General features: G+C 53.6%; 1 protein-coding gene across 1 annotated transcript in view; it reads left to right on the top strand.

Annotated features, from left to right (window-relative positions):
- Positions 1-17297, top strand: part of LOC123745437 (uncharacterized) — a 350652-nt gene that overhangs the window by 149567 nt on the left and 183788 nt on the right. The window lies entirely within an intron of this gene.

Genomic DNA, 17297 nt, shown 5'->3' on the forward strand with positions numbered 1-17297 from the left:
TCTTTTGGGTACTCAGTTTCCACCTGTGTCCCCTAGTGCGTGTGCCCCTTGTGTTACATAGCCTGTCCTTCTCAACCCTGTCGATTCCCTTGGGTATCTTGTATGTGGTGATCAGGTCTCCCCTCACTTCCTCTTCCAGTGAAGTGTGGTTTCATTCCCGTAGTCTCTCCTCATGACTTCGGTAGTGTACTTTTTCTTTCTGAAGGGGTTCTGTTCCCTTCTCTGTTGACTGGGCGCTGGGAGAGCAGCTTGCTCTGTTGCCTCTCGCTTGGTCCCGCTGTTGGTGGGCGCTTTGGGTTGTCTTCCGGCCTCTGCTGGCGTCGGAGGACGGCTTCTTCCCCTTGGGGGGGGGTTCAGAGCTGGCGGGGTGGGCTTCTTCCCTGCGCTTCGTTATTTCCTCTTCGTGGGTGCGTGGGGCGTGGTCGATCCGCCCCATCCTTCTGGGCTTCCCGTCTGCTCTTTGCAGTCATGAGCTTTTCCCGTCTGCTCTTTGCAGTCATGAGCTTTTCCAGTCTGCAGTTCTTCTGGACTCCTTCCGTCTGCGCTCTGGATCCTCTGCCCTGCTCGGAGGACTGTTGTCTCCTGTTCGGATTCTGTTAGGGCCGGGTGCATGGATGGTGGACCTGGACCTCCAGGTCACTTCTTGGCACGTTCCTCTCCAGTTTTTCTGGGGCTAGCACGGTTGGTAATTACCTATGTGTACTTACCTAAGTGTAGTTACAGGATGAGAGCTACTCTCGTGGTGTCCCGTCTTCCCAGCACTCTTTGTCATATAATGCTTTGATTTTAATTGTCATATTGTCATATAATGATTGTCATATGTCATAATATGTCTTCATATGATTGTCATACAATGCTTTGGTGGTGGGGCTTCAGGTTTGCTGTTTTTATTGCATTCCCTATTTTGTGAAGGGCACTTTGTATACTCTTTGCATCTTTACCGGATCTTAGTGCCCTGTCTGCGTCTGAGATTCGGTGTCTGGCCTACCTCGACGACTGGCTGGAGTGGGCTCCCAGTCAGTCCGCTTGTCTGCTCGCCAGGGGATGGTTCTTTCCAGATCGCTGGGTTTGGTTTCCTGGTGATCTGGAGGTTTTACCTTCTGTTTCCGTCCCGGGTTCGGACCTGGGCCTTGTTTCAGGCTCTTGGGCCCCTCATTGTCTTCCCTCCAGAAGTGTTACTGTGGCTGTGGTCCCGCCTTTGGCTGTTCAGGAGGGGGTCCCGGGTTGCTCAGCGGTTGCTTGGGCGGTTGTGCGGGAGTTTGCACTTCGGCATGCTTGTCTGCCCGCGGAGTCGGGTTTGGCTCCGGCGTCGGTTGGTTCCTACGGAGACTCCTCTTCCGCCTCTTGCATTCCTTGGGTTCCTCTGGGGATCTGGTGTTGGTGCTGCGTCACCAGCTTCCTCTTTGGGGTTTTCGGGGTTCCGTGCCTTGGCGGCTCCCCGAGCCTTCGCTCGATGTGTTCACGGACGGGTCGTCTCTCGGCTGGGGCTTTGTGACCAGTGCTCACCAGGTCGGCCGAGGTTGATGGAGTCTGTCTGTCCGTCGGGCTCACAGCCCGGTTCAGGTGTTCATGGCTGTCTGGTTTACGCTTCGGAGGGTTTGGGTCACTAGGTACTCTACCATTCAGCTCTGTTTGGACTGTTCTCTGGTGGTTCTTGCCGGAACCACAGGGGGTTTGGTTAACCGTGTGGTTCGTGTCCGGGGTGTGTCCTGCGTCCTGGTGGACAGCTGTCTCGGTTCATTCCTCTTCGTGGGTTGGCCAGTCGTCGCCGGTTCGTTTTGTTGGCTCTGTTGGGCTTATGGACTCCTGGCCATGGACGTCTTCGGGTCGGCGTGGTCTAGGCGTCGCCCGTTTTGTGGCGCCCTTCCCACCTGCGAGGACTTCACGGTGGAGGCTTTCGGCAGGCCTGGTCGAGGTGGGGGGTACCTGTACCTCTTCTCCCGGTCCAGCTGTTGCTTCGGGTTCTGGCTCAGTTGCAGCCCATTCCCACGAGAACAGTCCTTATGGTTCCACTGTGGCCGGCCCGGCCTTCTTTTCAGACGCTGCTTGATAGGTGTCCGTACCCGGGGCGTTTTTCCTGAGGCTTCGCCTCTTTCAGCAGGCCGAATCGGTCCTGTCCGTGACTGGTTCGGCCTTCTCTTTGGCTCTTCGCGTCTGGTATTTTGACGCAGGTATCGCCATCTCTATGGTGTTCAGGTGGCTTTGTTGACGGTGTCCCACCTGCGAGCTTCGTCTTGGAGACTGTATGACGTTTATTACGTCTTCTCGCGTTTTGTTTCCCCTCCGGCCTGCTCATGAGTCGCCTGAGCCATCCTGGTCCTTGTTCAGGGTGCCTTCTTCTCTTCCCCTCAGTTTGTGGTAGCCCCTTCGGTTTCAGTTTCCTCCTCTTTGGTACTGGTGGTAGCTTTATTGGTGTGCAGCCTTTCTCTGTCCTGGCGACGGTCGAGACGGCTGCTTTCCGGAGGGGTTCTTGGGGTATTGGTACTTGTTTGGTTTGGCCGGGGGGTGCGTCCTGTGTTGTCCAGTTGTGCTTTTTGCTGTTGCCGGCGTACCGTGCCTGGGGATGCGCTGTGGTTGATCCGGTTCCTTCGTTCCCTGTTTTCAGGGCTCGGGTCTCCCGGGTCGTCCGCAGTGTTTTCCTTCTTACTGCGGTCTGTCTTTGCGCCCGTGCTGTTCAGACGTTTGCAGCAATTGCTGCTGTGTTGGTGATGTCTCGGGCTCATTTCGGGCGCAGGGAATTGTGGGTCGCACAGGTTTTTGGCCGCCCATCCATATGTGCGTCTGTTCTTGGGCGTTCTTGTTGCCTTGGGTCGCAGGTTTGCGACCGGTTGTCTTGGCTTTGCGTTGCAGAGTTTGTGGCGGCCGCCTCCCGGGTTAGCCCTTTCTTTTCCTTCTCTTTGGGTATGAAGCTCCAGGGAGCCGTAGGGGCTCCCCACAGAAAACCAGCGTTGAATGTAATGAAACGCCATTTTCTGGGTGAGCCCCGGAGGCTCCCTGGAAACCCTCCCTCCCACCGGTCGGCGGTTTTTTCGCGTTGGTTGAAGCTTAGCTTCCGAACTGGAGCTTGGCAGCCGGCGCGGTAGGTCCGGGGCTCCCCCCTCCCCCTCCCGGGGTGGGGAGGGCTGCGCGGACGATCGGTGCGGCAGTAAAGTGTGATGTTTGCTTGTTTGCTTGTTTCCTTGGGATTGTAGGGAGTTTTCTACCTCTCTGTTCGGTTTTTGTTGTAGTTTCTTACCATGTGGGGTTTGTTTTGTTACGCCTACCTTTCTGGGTGCCTAACCCCGGTCGATAGCAGATAAGGAAAACCCCCACCCATATGGGGTTTTCCAGGGCCATTGCTCCCTGAAACCTCTCTGAAGGGGCCAGGTTCTGGCGCTGGTCCCTGGTAGGTCTGAACTCCTTAGCTAATGTCCCGGTCTAACATAACACACATTAGCCCGATAAGCTCCAGGGAGCCTCCGGGGCTCACCCAGAAAATGGCGTTTCATTACATTCAACGCTGGTTTTTTTTCTACGGCTTCTTGCTCGTCGTCTTTCTCCAGTCATAGCCTTCTAGACGCTGGGGTGTTCTGGATTTTATATGTGGGGACGTCACTTCGCTCTTTTCCTTGCTTCCGCGGGTGGGGTGGCTCTGTGTGCCACCTCCACCTCTGTACTGCACCTCGTCTTCTGCTGGGCACGCACCTTTGGACTTATTTCAAATTTGTATTCATGTTTTTGTTCGGGTAACAGTACATGCAATACCTACCGCCTCTTATACGCATACCGTTTGGGCGAGCCACTAGCGATGCTCCTGGTGTGTTACTCGGCTCGACTGTGTTGTGGCACGGTCGTGTCTCCGCTCTGCAGGTGAGATTGTATCGTCTGGTGACTCTGTCGGCAGGTGCTAGTTCTCGACTTTTGGTGAGGTACTTGCCTAGTTGTGCTTGCGGGGGGGTTGAGCTCTGGCTCTTTGGTCCCACCTTTCAACTGTCGGTCAACGGGTGTGCAGTTTCCTGAGCCTACTGGGCTCTGTCTTCTCTCCAATTGCATCTGTGTGTGGAGTCTGCCTCCACCACATTGCTTCCTAGTGCATTCCGTTCCTACCTCCTCTGACATTGATCAGGTTCTTTTTAATGTCCGTGGCTCATTTGGGTACTCGGCTTCCTCCTGTGTACCCTTGTGCGTGTACCCCCCTTGTTTACTCTGTCACTTCCTCGCATGACAGGGTTGCATCAATGGCTCCTAACAGGGTTGTTAGGTGTTGTGTGTTTTGCTTGGATACCTTGTGTGTGTTTTCTGTGACTTTACTTTGTCCTTGTATCTTGTTCTTCGTTGTACTGTGGGGCACTGTCCCGCATTTCGGTGATTTTTGTTAGTTTTTCAGCACCTGGGTCTTTTCCCTATATTTGGACACTCCATCGTTTCCTCGGTCTGTGCTTTTGTGTCCTCCTTTCTTGCTTGGTCTCTGTTCTCTGGACACTCCTTCCTTGCCTATCTTCGGTGCCTGGCTGCACCCTGATATCCATGGTGTCCCTCTGTGTTTGTGTGACGTCCCACTCCACACTTTGTGGTTGGTCTTGTACATTGCAATCCCGGCTGCTACTTGGTCCGTATTCAGGGTATTTCTTTGACTATTTCCATTTTTTCCTCCTGTGCTACACATGGCTGTGTGTCTGGGTCAGTGCTTATTGGCTATACTGATGTTAGGTGCTGGGATGGGCCTCTGTCCATGTTCAGTTCCCTGCTTCCCTGACTACCCCAGTGAGTTCCTTCATTTTTTCTGGGGGAAGCCCCATCGGCTCCCCAGAGCTATTCCAGGCTGATTTGCTAATATCAGACTTTGGCATCAGTCATGTGTCTGGAGTTCTTAGGGCCTACCAGGGACCACGGCCAGAATCTGGCCTCCTCAGAAAGGCAAGGGAAGCAATGGCCTTTAGAAACCCCCGTGTGGTTGGAAGCATTTTATGTCTGACATCGACCGGGTCAAACATCAGAAAGGTAAGCATCCCAAAACAAACCCCTATTCTGGTGAAAATTGCTATCAAAAGCCGAACTAGTGGATAGGACTCCCCGACAGAAAACAAGCAAACAAGTATGATGTCACACGTCACCTCGCCGCTGTCTGCGCAGCTCCCCCCTCCCCGGGAGGAGGAAGGGGGAGCCCCAGACCTCTCACGCCAGCTATCCACCCATTAGTTCTTTGGCTGATGCTGTAGGCACTGGTTGTGTGCTATGGCTCCAGTGATTGTTTCAGCACTGTGACTAGAGTGTGTTGTCTGTCTTCTAGGTACTCGCCTAATTGTGCTTGCGGGGGTTGAGCTCTGGCTCTTTGGTCCCGCCTCTCAACCGTCAATCAACATGTGTACAGGTTCCTGAGTCTATTGGGCTCTATCATATCTACACTTGAAACTGTGTATGGAGTCAGCCTTCACCACATCACTTCCTAATGTATTCCATTTGTCAACCACTCTGACACTAAAAAAGTTCTTTCTAATATCTCTGTGGCTCATTTGGGCACTCAGTTTCCACCTGTGTCCCCTAGTGCGTGTGCCCCTTGTGTTAAATAGCCTGTCTTTATCTACCCTATCAATTCCCTTGAGAATCTAGAATGTAGTGATCATGTGATCATGTCCCCCCTAACTCTTCTGTCTTCCAGCGAAGTGAGGTGTAACTCCCGTAGCCTCTTCTCGTAGCTCATACCTCTCAGCTCGGGTACTAGTCTGGCGGCAAACCTTTGAACCTTTTCCAGTTTGGTCTTATCCTTGACTAGATATGGACTCCATGCTGGGGCTGCATACTCCAGGATTGGCCTGACATATGTGGTATACAAGGTTCTAAATGATTCTTTACACAAGTTTCTGAATGCCGTTCTTATGTTGGCCAGCCTGGCATATGCCACCGATGTTATCCTCTTGATATGGGCTGCAGGGGACAGGTCTGGTGTCATGTCAACTCCCAAGTCTTTTTCTCTCTCTGACTCTTGAAGAATTTCATCTCCCAGATGATACCTAGTATCTGGCCTCCTGCTCCCTACACCTATCTTCATTACATTACATTTGCTTGGATGAACAACCATTTGTTCAACCATTCCTTCAGCTTGTCTAGGTCTTCTTGAAGCCTCAAGCAGTCCTCCTGTCTTAATCCTTCTCATAATTTTGGCATCATCAGCAAACATTGAGAGAAATGAATCTATACCCTCCGGGAGATCATTTACATATATCAGAAACAAGATAGGACCGAGTACAGAGCCCTGTGGGACTCCACTGGTGACTTCACGCCAATCTGAGGTCTCACCCTTCACAGTAACTCTCTGCTTCCTATTGCTTAGGTACTCCATTATCCACTGGAGCACCTTACCAGCTACACCTGCCTGTCTCTCCAGCTTATGTACCAGCCTCTTATGCGGTACTGTGTCAATGGCTTTCCGACAATCCAAGAAAATGCAGTCCGCCCAGCCTTCTCTTTCTTTCTTAATCTTTGTCACCTGGTTGTAGAATTCTATTAAGCAAGTCAGGCAAGGTTTACCCTCCCTGAATCCATGTTGACGATTTGTCACGAAGTTCCTTCTCTCCAGATGTGTTACTTGGTTTTCTGTGGGGAGCCCCTACAGCTCCCTGGAGCTTATCGGGCTAATGTATGTTTTATTAGACCGGGACATTAGCTATGGAGTTCAGACCTACCAGGGACCAGCGCCAGAACCTGGCCCCTTCAGAGAGGTTTCAGGGAGCAATGGCCCTGGAAAACCCCATATAGTTGGGGGTTTTCCTTATCTGCCATCGACCGGGGTTAGGCACCCAGAAAGGTAGGCGTAACAAAACAAACCCCACATGGTAAGAAACTACAACAAAAACCGAACAGAGAGGTAGAAAACTCCCTACAATCCCAAGGAAAACAATCAAACAATCAATTTACTGCCGCGCCGGTCGTCCGCGCAGCCCTCCCCTCCCCGGGAGGGGGGGCCCCGGACCTCACCACGCCGTCTGCCTTCAGTGCGCAAGCTAGTGTCAACCGGGATAGATGCTTCTCTGGCCTCAAATTCCTTGGCGATGTTTGCCTTGTGTGGCGTTCTCTGCGGTTTTTGTGTGGTGTAATTACCTAAGTGTAATTACCTAAGTGTAGTTACAGGATGAGAGCTACGCTCGTGGTGTCCCGTCTTCCCAGCACTCTTTGTCATATAACGCTTTGAAACTACTGACGGTCTTGGCCTCTACCACCTTCTCCCCTAACTTGTTCCAACCGTCTACCACTCTGTTTGCGAAAGTGAATTTTCTTATATTTCTTCGGCATCTGTGTTTAGCTAGTTTATATCTATGATCTCTTGTTCTTAAAGTTCCAGGTCTCAGGAAATCTTCCCTATCAATTTTTTCAATTCCTGTTACTATTTTGTATATAGTGATCATATCACCTCTTTTTCTTCTGTCTTCTAGTTTTGGCATATTTAATGCCTCTAACCTCTCCTCATAGTTCTTGCCCTTCAGTTCTGGGAGCCACTTAGTAGCATGTCTTTGCACCTTTTCCAGTTTGTTGATGTGCTTCTTAAGATATGGGGACCACACAACTGCTGCATATTCTAGCTTTGGCCTAACAAAAGTCGTGAACAATTTCTTTAGTATATCGCCATCCATGTATTTAAAAGCAATTCTGAAGTTAGAAAGCGTGGCATAGGCTCCACGCACAATATTCTTTATGTGGTCCTCAGGTGATAGTTTTCTATCTAGAACCACCCCTAGATCTCTTTCTTTATCAGAATTCTTTAAAGGTTTCTCACATAATATATAGGTTGTGTGGGGTCTATGTTCTCCTATTCCACATTCCATAACATGGCATTTATTAACATTAAATTCCATATGCCAAGTGGCGCTCCATGTACTTATTTTGTCCAGGTCTTCTTGAAGGGCATGACAATCATCTAAGTTTCTTATCCTTCCTATTATCTTAGCATCATCAGCAAACATGTTCATATAATTCTGTATACCAACTGGTAGATCATTTATGTAGACAATAATCATCACTGGTACAAGAACTGAACCCTGTGGTACTCCACTTGTGACATTTCTCCAGTCCAATACATTGCCTCTGATTACTGCCCTCATCACTGCCGTGTAGTTGTGTCTCGCATCTTTGTATCGCTGGTATGTTTGGGGGTTCGGCCTCTTCCTGTATTGATTCCATTTTTGTGTCTTTTGGTCTCTGGCCCTCTCGCACTTTCTGTTGAACCAATCCTGTTTCCTAGTTCTGCTTCTCTGTTTTGGTATAAATTTTTTTGTGCCTTTATCATATATTTCACAAAACCTGACATACATCTCATTCACTTCCTTGCCTAGCAACAAGTCTGTCCAATTATACTCACTAAAAATTTTTCTAAGGTTGCCATAATGTTCTCTCCTAAAGTCAGGTTTGTCATTTGCATCGACCGTCATATTTTCTTCCAGATTATAACGCATTGCATACTTTATTCCCAAAAAGACATGGTCACTTTTACCCAAGGGAGGAAGGTACTGGTGTGCGGTGGCCAGGAGTACTTCATCAGTGCCGGGGCTGCATGTGCCTAGGGGCTTCCTTCCCTAGGCGTTCTGTGAGTACTGCCCTTGCGTGTCAGGGTTATCTTCTCTGGGGCGTTCGGGAACCGCTCCCGTAGAGGTTCTTGCTGCTCGGCATTTACCTCGCGTTTGGGGCCAGCTGGGACTTGGGGCCCTTGTTTGGCCTTGGTTAGGGAGTGATATTGTGCTGGTTAGGGCGTCAAGGTGTTGCGCGGCCTGCCACCTAAGCGGCGACCGGTTCCTGTTGCCTCTGGGGACGGTGTACTTTTGCAGGGTTTTTCTTTTGTTTTGTTTTTGTTTGCCTGGTGGAGGTTCTGCCTCGTGGGTCCATAGTTCCCCTGGTATTGTTTTGGTGGCCCTCTGCTAGGCCCCCATGCTTGTACACGTCCCAGGGGTTTTCAATATTATCATTTACCCTTGTTTTGTTTGGGTTTCATAACCGGTTACCAACACCTTGCCCGGGCTTCCTGTAGTTGCTAACCTACGGGCCCTGGAAACCCCTGTCGGGGCTCGGGGACCCATAGATGCATCTCCCGAGTTCCAGCCTGCCTTGTGCGGGTTTGAAGGTTGCAGTGTGCCCTTGTCTCAGGGTGACAGTCACCTGTTTTGCCTCCGTCATGCTGCCTGTTGGGTCAATGACACCTTTGACCCGGAGTCTTGCGAGTCATGTTCTCTGCTTGTGCTCCAGTTTTACTCTGAGGATGTTCCTATTACCTATTAAGGTACAGGCAGCATCAGCGTTGCATGTTAGGTTTAGGTTATTGCAACGCGCTAGGTTGGTTTCCCACCCGGATGCCCCGAGGCTGCCCCGTTTTGGCTTTAGGGACCCTGACCTGGGGGCATTGGTCGCTATGGCTTTGGCTCCAGCCGCGCCCCCTGGTCCTTCCCCTGTGGTTCTTCCTGCACCTCCCCCCCTGTGTCTGGCTCCGAAACGTCTGAGGGTTTCGGCCTCGGCACAGGGCTTAGTTGGTAGTGAGACTCGGGCTGCTTCGGGGGTTGCCCCATCCGGGTCGGGGACGGAGGCATTTGAGCCCGTTTCTCCTGCCGAGACTTCTGGGTCCCACCAGCAGACCCCCTTCTTGTCTGCCTTTCCCTTGGACTCTGCCTTTTCTTCAGGGGTAGAGGGTTTGGAGGACGGCTCTGCCCCGGGTCCCGACGTGGGGGATCCTGGGGCTGGGGAGGAGTCAGCCTGGGGGCCTTGGGCCCCCTGTGACCCCACTTGGGTGCTTTTGCTTTCCCCGCGTGGCTTATTGTTGCAGGGGGAAGGGTTTTCTTACCCCACCTTCCCTGTATGAGTATGATTTGGGTTCGGCTCCTCCCTGGGTTCAGTTCCGAGCGCCTTTGGGTACCTCGGATCTGTCTTTCCAGGGGTTTGCTACTTCCCGTATCTCCGCGAAGGTGGCTCGGGAAGCTCTTGCTGCATGCCTCTTGCGAAACCCGGGTTATGCCTCCCCAATGGATCCGTCCTCGTTTGAGTTCGGTTCTTCTTCCCGTTTTTGGGTGCGTTTGGAGGTTCCGGAGTCTTCCTGGCTGGCAGACTGCCCTTTCTTTTCGTTGGGGGCGTGGCATGGGTTCTGTCGGACCCGCACGCGTGATTGGCGGGAAACTTCTACTTTTATGCAGGTTTACCTGGGGGGGCGAGTTTGAGCACCTTAATGCGTGCTTATTCGCTCCCGTGCTTTCTCGGGATGTTGGCCTTTTCCAGCTTCATGTGCAGGTTCCTCAGCTTTCGGCTTCGTTGGTTGCGGAGGAGTTGCGTTCCCGTGGGCATTTGGCTTCGGTCTTGCATTTCTTTTCCCTTCTTGAGCTGTCTTCTGCTTGGCTTGAGGAGGATGTGGGAGCGTTGAGTGAAGGGCCTTCGTCTGGGGCGCTGTCTTCAGCAGCTAGGGCGTCGGCTGCACTGTTGAAGCTCTTTGCGCCCATCCTGAAGGAAGTGGTGTTTTTTGCTTCTCGCCTCGCGTGCTGTCAGGCTGTGCTCACCCTCACTTTGGAATCTGCTTGGGCCCTGGCTCTTAGATTTTCATCTCTGTTTTGTCTGTTGCTGTTTGCAGAGACTGCGGACTCTCAGTTTCTGCACGCGGCTTCGTCTAGTTGTCGTCCTATGGCGGACTTGTTGATTCTCCGGAGCAGTCGTTCTCGGCAGTTTCTGAGGGGTTGTGCCAGGGTTCCGGGTTCCGCTGGTCGAGGTGGGCCATTGGTGCCAGTTTCTGAGCCGTTGTTCCCTTCGGGGCCAGCGTCGTCTGGTCGGCGCAGCGATTGCCCTGTTCGACGGTTGGGTTCTCGTAAGGGGCATCGACCCTTTCACGGTTTGCCCCGTTGACGGGGCGATGGGGGGGAGGCTCGCTCTGTTTGCCCACACTTGGTCCCACGATTTGTTGGCCTTTTTCGGTCGTGTCATCTGGCCTGCGGTGGCATTGGGCGACTCGTCCTCCTTTGGGGGGTTTGGGGCTAACAGGGCAGGTTTTTTCTCCTGCGCTTCGTCAAGTCGTCTTGGAGTGGGTGCGCTTGGGCGTGGTCGAAACGACTATGTCCCTCAGGTGGGTTTCCCGTCTGTTTCCAGTGCCGAAACGGGACTGTGCGGATCTGAGGTTCATTCTGGACTTGTCCCGTCTGAACCCCTGGATTCCTTGCCCCTCCTTTCGGATGACTACTCTGTCTCAGGTCCGGCTTCTGTTGGAGCTGGGTGCCTGGATGGTGTCCCTGGACCTCAAGGACGCGTATTGGCATGTCCTTATTCATCCGGGGTTCAGGGACTGGTTAGGTTTCGTGGTGGGGCGTCACTCTTACCGTTTTCGATGCCTACCTTTTGGCTTGAATCTGGCACCTCGTGTTTTCACACGTCTGACCCGGGTTGTGGTGACCCGTCTGCGTCTTCTAGGGATTCGAGTTTTGGCCTACCTCGACGACTGGCTGGTGTGGGCTCCCAGTCGGTCAGCTTGTCTGCTCGCCAGGGATATGGTTCTTTCTCAGCTCGCCAGGTTCGGGTTCCTGGTGAACTGGAGGAAGTCTCATCTGGTTCCATCCCAGGTTCGGACCTGGCTGGGTCTTGTTTGGGATTCTCGGACCGCTTCCTTGTCTCTCCCTCCAGAGGCGTTGTTGCGGCTGCGGGACTGCCGTCAGCTGTTTCTGAGGGGGTCCCAGGTCACTCGGCGGTTGCTCGAGCGGTTGTGCGGGAGTCTGAACTTTGCCGTGGTAGTCTACCCGCCTAGTCGGGTTGGCTTCGGCGTCTGTTTTGGTTCCTTTGGGGACGTCTTTTCCACCTCTCTTGCAATCGTTGGGTTCGTCCTCCGGGGGCCTTATGTCGGTTCCTGTGTCACCGACTTCCTCTTCGGGGTTTTTGGGGTTCGGTGCCTTGGTGCCTTCCCGAGCCCTCGCTCGATGTATTCACGGATGCGTCGTATCTCGGCTGGGGCTTTGTGACCAGTGCTCACCAGGCAGGCCAGGAACGGTGGGGTTCGTCCTTCCATCGGGCTCACAGCATGGTTCGGGAGTTCGCGGCTGTCTGGTTTGCGCTTCGGAGGATTCGGGTCGCTCGGGGATCGACCATTCGCCTCCATTCAGACTGTTCTCCAGTGGTTCATTGACTGAACCGCGGGGGTTCTCTTCGGTCCTTGGCTCTATGGGGTTGGTCCCTTCGAGTGATTCGCCTGCTGGATTCTCGGGGTTTGGCTTTCCATGCGGTTCACGTCCGGGGAATGTCCAACGTTCTGGCGGACGGTCTGTCTCGCTTCCTTCCCCTGTCCACGGAGTGGATGGTCGAGGACGACTCGTTTCGTTGGATCTGCTAGATGTATGGTCTCCCAGATGTGGACCTCTTCGCGTAGGCGTGGTTTCGGCATCTCCCAATATATGTGACGCCCTTCCCAGACTGCAAAGCATTCGCGGTGGATGCCTTTCGGCAGGACTGGTCGAGGTGGGGTTACCTGTACCTCTTTCCTCCGATCCAGCTGTTACTTCGGGTTCTGGTTCGGTTGGAGACATTCCCAGGGAGAGTAGTCCTCTTGGCCCCTTGGTGGCCGGCCCAGCCTTGGTTTCCGGTGCTTTTGGCTCGGTGCCCGAACCCGGGACGTTTCCCGCAGCTCCACCTCTTTCAGCAGGTCGGTCCGATCCGGTATGGGGCTGATTCGACCTTCTCCTCTGGTCTTCGCGTCTGGTCTTTTTGACGCGGGTGTATCACCAATTCTATGGTGATCAGGTGGCTTCATTGATGGTGTCCCACCTGAGGGCTTCGTCTCGGCGACAGTATGAAGTTTCCTGGCATTCTTTTCGCCCATTTCTGGCTCTTCGTAGGTTGTCTTTTCTTTTGGATCGGGTTGTCTTGTCCTTTCTTTCTTGGCTTTTTAGGACCGTCATTTGATGCCTAATACTGTCGCCTCGTATCGTGCAGCGCTGGCGGAGCCGCTCAAGCTAGCGTTCAGGGTGGACGTCACATCCGCCCCGTTTCGTAAGCTTTCCCGTGCTATGTTTCACCTCCGGACTGCTCATGCACCTCATGAGCCATCCTGGTCCTTGGACAGGGTGCTCTCCTATCTTTCCTCTCCTCGGTTTGTGGTGGCCCCTTCGGTTCCTGATTATTTTTCCAAGGCTTTGTTTTTGTTGGCATTGGCCTCTGGGGGCCGGGTAGGGGAGCTTCATGCACTCCTCCGGTGCAGGGGTTTCTGTTCTTTTGGTCCTGGGGGTAGGTTTGTCCGTTTGCGGCCTTCTCCATCTTTTCTGACAAAGAACGAGACGGCTCCTTTCCGGAGGGGTCTGTGGGTCATTGATGCTTGGTTGGTTTGGCCGGGGGTGCATCATGTGTTGTGTCCAGTTACAGCACTTCGCCGTTACCTGCGCGCTTCAGCTGGGGTGGCTGGGGATGCGCTTTGGGTTGATCCGGTTTCCCTCGTTCCCTGTTCCAGGGCTCGGGTCTCCCAGGTTGTCCGCAGGGTTATAAAGTCTAGCCAGCCTGCGATCTATCCTCGCGCCCATGACGTTAGGAAGTTTGCGGCTTTGGCTGCCGTGTTTGGTAATATGTCTTGGGCACATATTCGGGCGCGTGGATTTTGGAAGTTTAACAGGGTCCTGGCCACCCGTTATTTGGTGAACGTCCCTGCTCCTCGGCGTTCTTGTGTTGCTTTGGGTCGCAGGTTGCAGCCAGTTGTCTCGACTTTGCGTTGAGGCGTTTGTGGCCGCCGCCTCCCGGGTAAGTCCCCTTTTTTCCTTCTCTTTGGGTATGTAGCTCAAGGGAGCCGTAGGGGCTCCCCACAGAAAACCAGCGTTGAATGTAATGAAACGCCATTTTCTGGGTGAGCCCCGGAGGCTCCCTGGCTACCCCTCCCTCCTATCTGGTCGGCGGGATTTTTCGCGTTGGTTGAAGCCTAGTTTCCGAACCGAAGGCAGCCGGCGTGGTGAGGTCCGGGGCCCCCCCTCCCCCGCTCGGGGCGGGGAGGGCTGCGCGGACGACCAGCGCAGCAGTAAATTGATTGTTTGATTGTTTTCCTTGGGATTGTAGGGAGTTTTCTACCTCTCTGTTCGGTTTTTGTTGTAGTTTCTTACCATGTGGGGTTTGTTTTGTTACGCCTACCTTTCTGGGTGCCTAACCCCGGTAGATGGCAGATAAGGAAAACCCCCAACCATATGGAGTTTTCCAGGGCCATTGCTCCCTGAAACCTCTCTGAAGGGGCCAGGTTCTGGCGCTGGTCCCTGGTAGATCTGAACTCCATAGCTAATGTCCTGGTCTAACATAACATACATTAGCCCGATAAGCTCCAGGGAGCCTCCGGGGCTCACTCAGAAAATGGCGTTTCATTACATTCAACGCTGGTTGTTTCTCACGATCTTCTCCATCACCTTGGTGGTGCGTGAGCTAGGAGTGAGTCTCCAGTACTCAGACTACATGCGCCTAGGGTTGCCTTCCCTAGGTGCCCTGTAAGTACTCCCCTTGGGGCTTTGGGTTACCTTCCACAAGTTCCTTGGGTCCTGCTTCTGTTATGCTGTCTACTTTTTGGTTTTCGGCCGCCCTTTGTGTGGTGGGGGTTCTGTCGCCCTTGTTCGCCTTAAGGTAAGGGGCAGTTTGCACTGGTAGGGGCGCAGGGTTCTGCGCAGCTTGTTTTCACCAATCATAGCGGCCGGCTCTGTTCCGCCTGGGTACGCTGTCCTTTTGCGGGGGTTTTCTTTTTCCTTATTGTTTGTCTACCTTGTGGAGGTTCTGCCTTTGGTTCTTGCCCCCCTTTGTACTGGATTCTCTTCCTTCTTCCGGTGGTTCCCCCTCTGCTAGGTCCCCGTAAGTGTTCATGTCCCGGGGGTTCAATTCTTAGAAAGTTGTTTGGTAGACATGGCCGCTGGTTAGCAGTACCCTGCCTGGGATTACCTGAGCACGAGTCCTCTTATAGTAAATGTTCAGGGCCCTGGGAAACCCCTAGGGGGAGTGTGGGCCCGTTTGATGTGGCCCCGGAGTCCCCCCCCCCCTCACTTTGTGTGAGTTTGAGGGTTGCGCTGTTCCCTTGTCTCAGGGTAACACTCGGGTCAGTGACACCTTTGGCCCAGGGTCCTGCGAGTTATGTTGCTTGTTGTGACTCGGTTACCCAGTCTTCTGCTGACTGCGTGGGTGCAGGCAGCACGGGCGTTGCAAGTTAAGTTTCGGTGGCAACGCACTAGGTTGTTTGCTCCCCGGAAGCCCCGAGGCTTTCCCGTTTTGGTTGGTGGTCTTGTCGGCCCCCCCCCCCTTCCTCCCTGCATCCGGGTCGTTACCGTATGTAGTTCGGGGTCGGGGCGGGGCTTCCGTGGTTTTGAGACTCGGTTGGTCTCAGGGAATTCCCCTTCCGGGGTAGTGGCGGGGGCATTCGAGCCTGTTACTCCAGCTGTGTTGTATGAGTCTGCCAGTGGGCTCCCTTCCTTTGTGTTTTTCACTGCTGCCCTGGATTTTCTTGAGTCTGGGGCTTTGGGGGGACGACTCGGCCCCGGGGCCTGCCGTATGGGTTCCTGGGACTGGGGAAGGGCTGCCTTGGGGGGGGGGGGCCTCTGGCCCTATTGGAACCCGCCGGGGCTTTTTTCTACCCTCTGGGTGGGGCTTGCGGTTGCGCGGAGTGAAGTTTTTCCTTCCCCGCTCTCCGCGCGAGTTGTTGGGCGTCGGCCACTCCCCGGGCTCGGTTCCTTGTCCCTTACACCCGTTGGTTTCATCCTGTCGGTGGGTGCTCTTCTCCGCTGTTCACCCCTTTTAACTTGGGACAGGACATCTCCATCATGTTCTTCTCTTCGTGGGGTTCTGCATGACTTTAGGTCTCGGTCTTCCCTCCTGGGTATTCCGGTGCCTTCGTCATTTGTGCTTGCTTCTGTGTTCACGAAGGTTCAGGTTGGTTTTTGCTCCTTCCCGTATTATTGGATCGCCTGTCGTTTGCAGGTGCGGCTTCCCTCCTGGTCCGGGATGCCAGGTTGGGCTGCTTGTAGCCCAATTGGGCTACTGGTGGTCTGGTTGGATTCCGTTCGGTTCATTGGTTTCCTTGATGAGCCTGCTATGTGTGTCGTGTCGGCTATGTCTTGCTCCTTTTTTAATTTTTGGGCTTCTGTTCCCGTGCGTTGGGCTATTTCTTCACTTCAGTGAATCGCCCGGGATACATCCTGTTGGGCTACTTTTCTTTCGTGTCCTGCGCATGCGCCATGGGAATTTGTTTGGGTTCGGACGGTGTGCACCAGTGCTGGGGTTCTCCGTCCATTTTCTCTCGAGTGCTTTGCCTCTCGCTCGTCTCATTCTCCAGTCCGTGCCCCGGTGCTCCTGAGGGTGTTCTAGGGTGCCGCTATGGGGAGGACGCCGGGGTTTCCCTGCGTTTTAGGTAAGGGGCGCCTCTGTCACCTCTTCCCTCCCCTTCTGCATGGGCAGCTCTGGCCTGCTTTCGCGGGTGGTGCTGCCGGTTCTCGGCTGCAGGTGCACGATACCCTGGCCGCTTAGGGCGGCACCGGCCTTGTGACATTGTCTTGACCCTTCCATGCCACTGTTTTGCAGGTGAGTTTATGCGGTCTGGCGTCTCCTTCGTCCAGGCGCTAGTTCGTTTTTGGGGGTACGAATGGGATTACATGAGTACATGAGTACATGGAACATACTAACAGGGGTGCCTGCAGCAGGCCTATTGGCCCGTACGTGGCAGCTCTTGTTCCTAACCTCCCGATTCGGACGTCAGCCCGCAGGTGACTGCAGGAGGCCTCTCGCCCCATATGGGGTGGTTCCTGACTGTGCCCATCTAGTCCCTCTTCTATGCATGTCCACCCATGCGGGCTTGGGGAGTAGAATAACTCCCAGAACCCCATCAAGCAGGTATCAAGCAGGTTTCGTGCTTGTGTTCAGGGCCCTGCCTCCACCGTGTTCCGCGGTGTGTAAGTGGAGGTGCCTGTTGTGTGATAACTTCCTGTGTCAAGGGTGTTATGTGGTGACGTTTTGCTGCGATTTTGATACTGCGGTTGCGTGTTGGAGTGCGCTTGTGGCGTTTTGTTCGGCCTTTCCGTGCTTCTTCCTGGGGCCTTCCTTGTTTGAGTTATTTGTTCCCATGCTATCTGGGTCACTCATTCCTTGCCAGTCTTGCTGTACCTGGCTTAGCTTTTCCATGTACATTCAAATTGAAGTTCAGATGTTTATTCAGGTAATGTACATACTTACGAGGTGAGATAAAAACTTTTGATGGAACATTGGATTCTCTGTTCTCCCCTAGTTGTCCTCCCCTAGTTGTGCTTGTTGGGGTTGAGTTTTGGCTCTTGGTCCCGCCTCTCCCCTGTCGGTCGCTTAGTGTGCGGGTTCCTGGGCCTGCT

Source organism: Procambarus clarkii, chromosome 44 (assembly GCF_040958095.1).
Source record: "Procambarus clarkii isolate CNS0578487 chromosome 44, FALCON_Pclarkii_2.0, whole genome shotgun sequence".
NCBI lineage: Eukaryota > Metazoa > Arthropoda > Malacostraca > Decapoda > Cambaridae > Procambarus > Procambarus clarkii.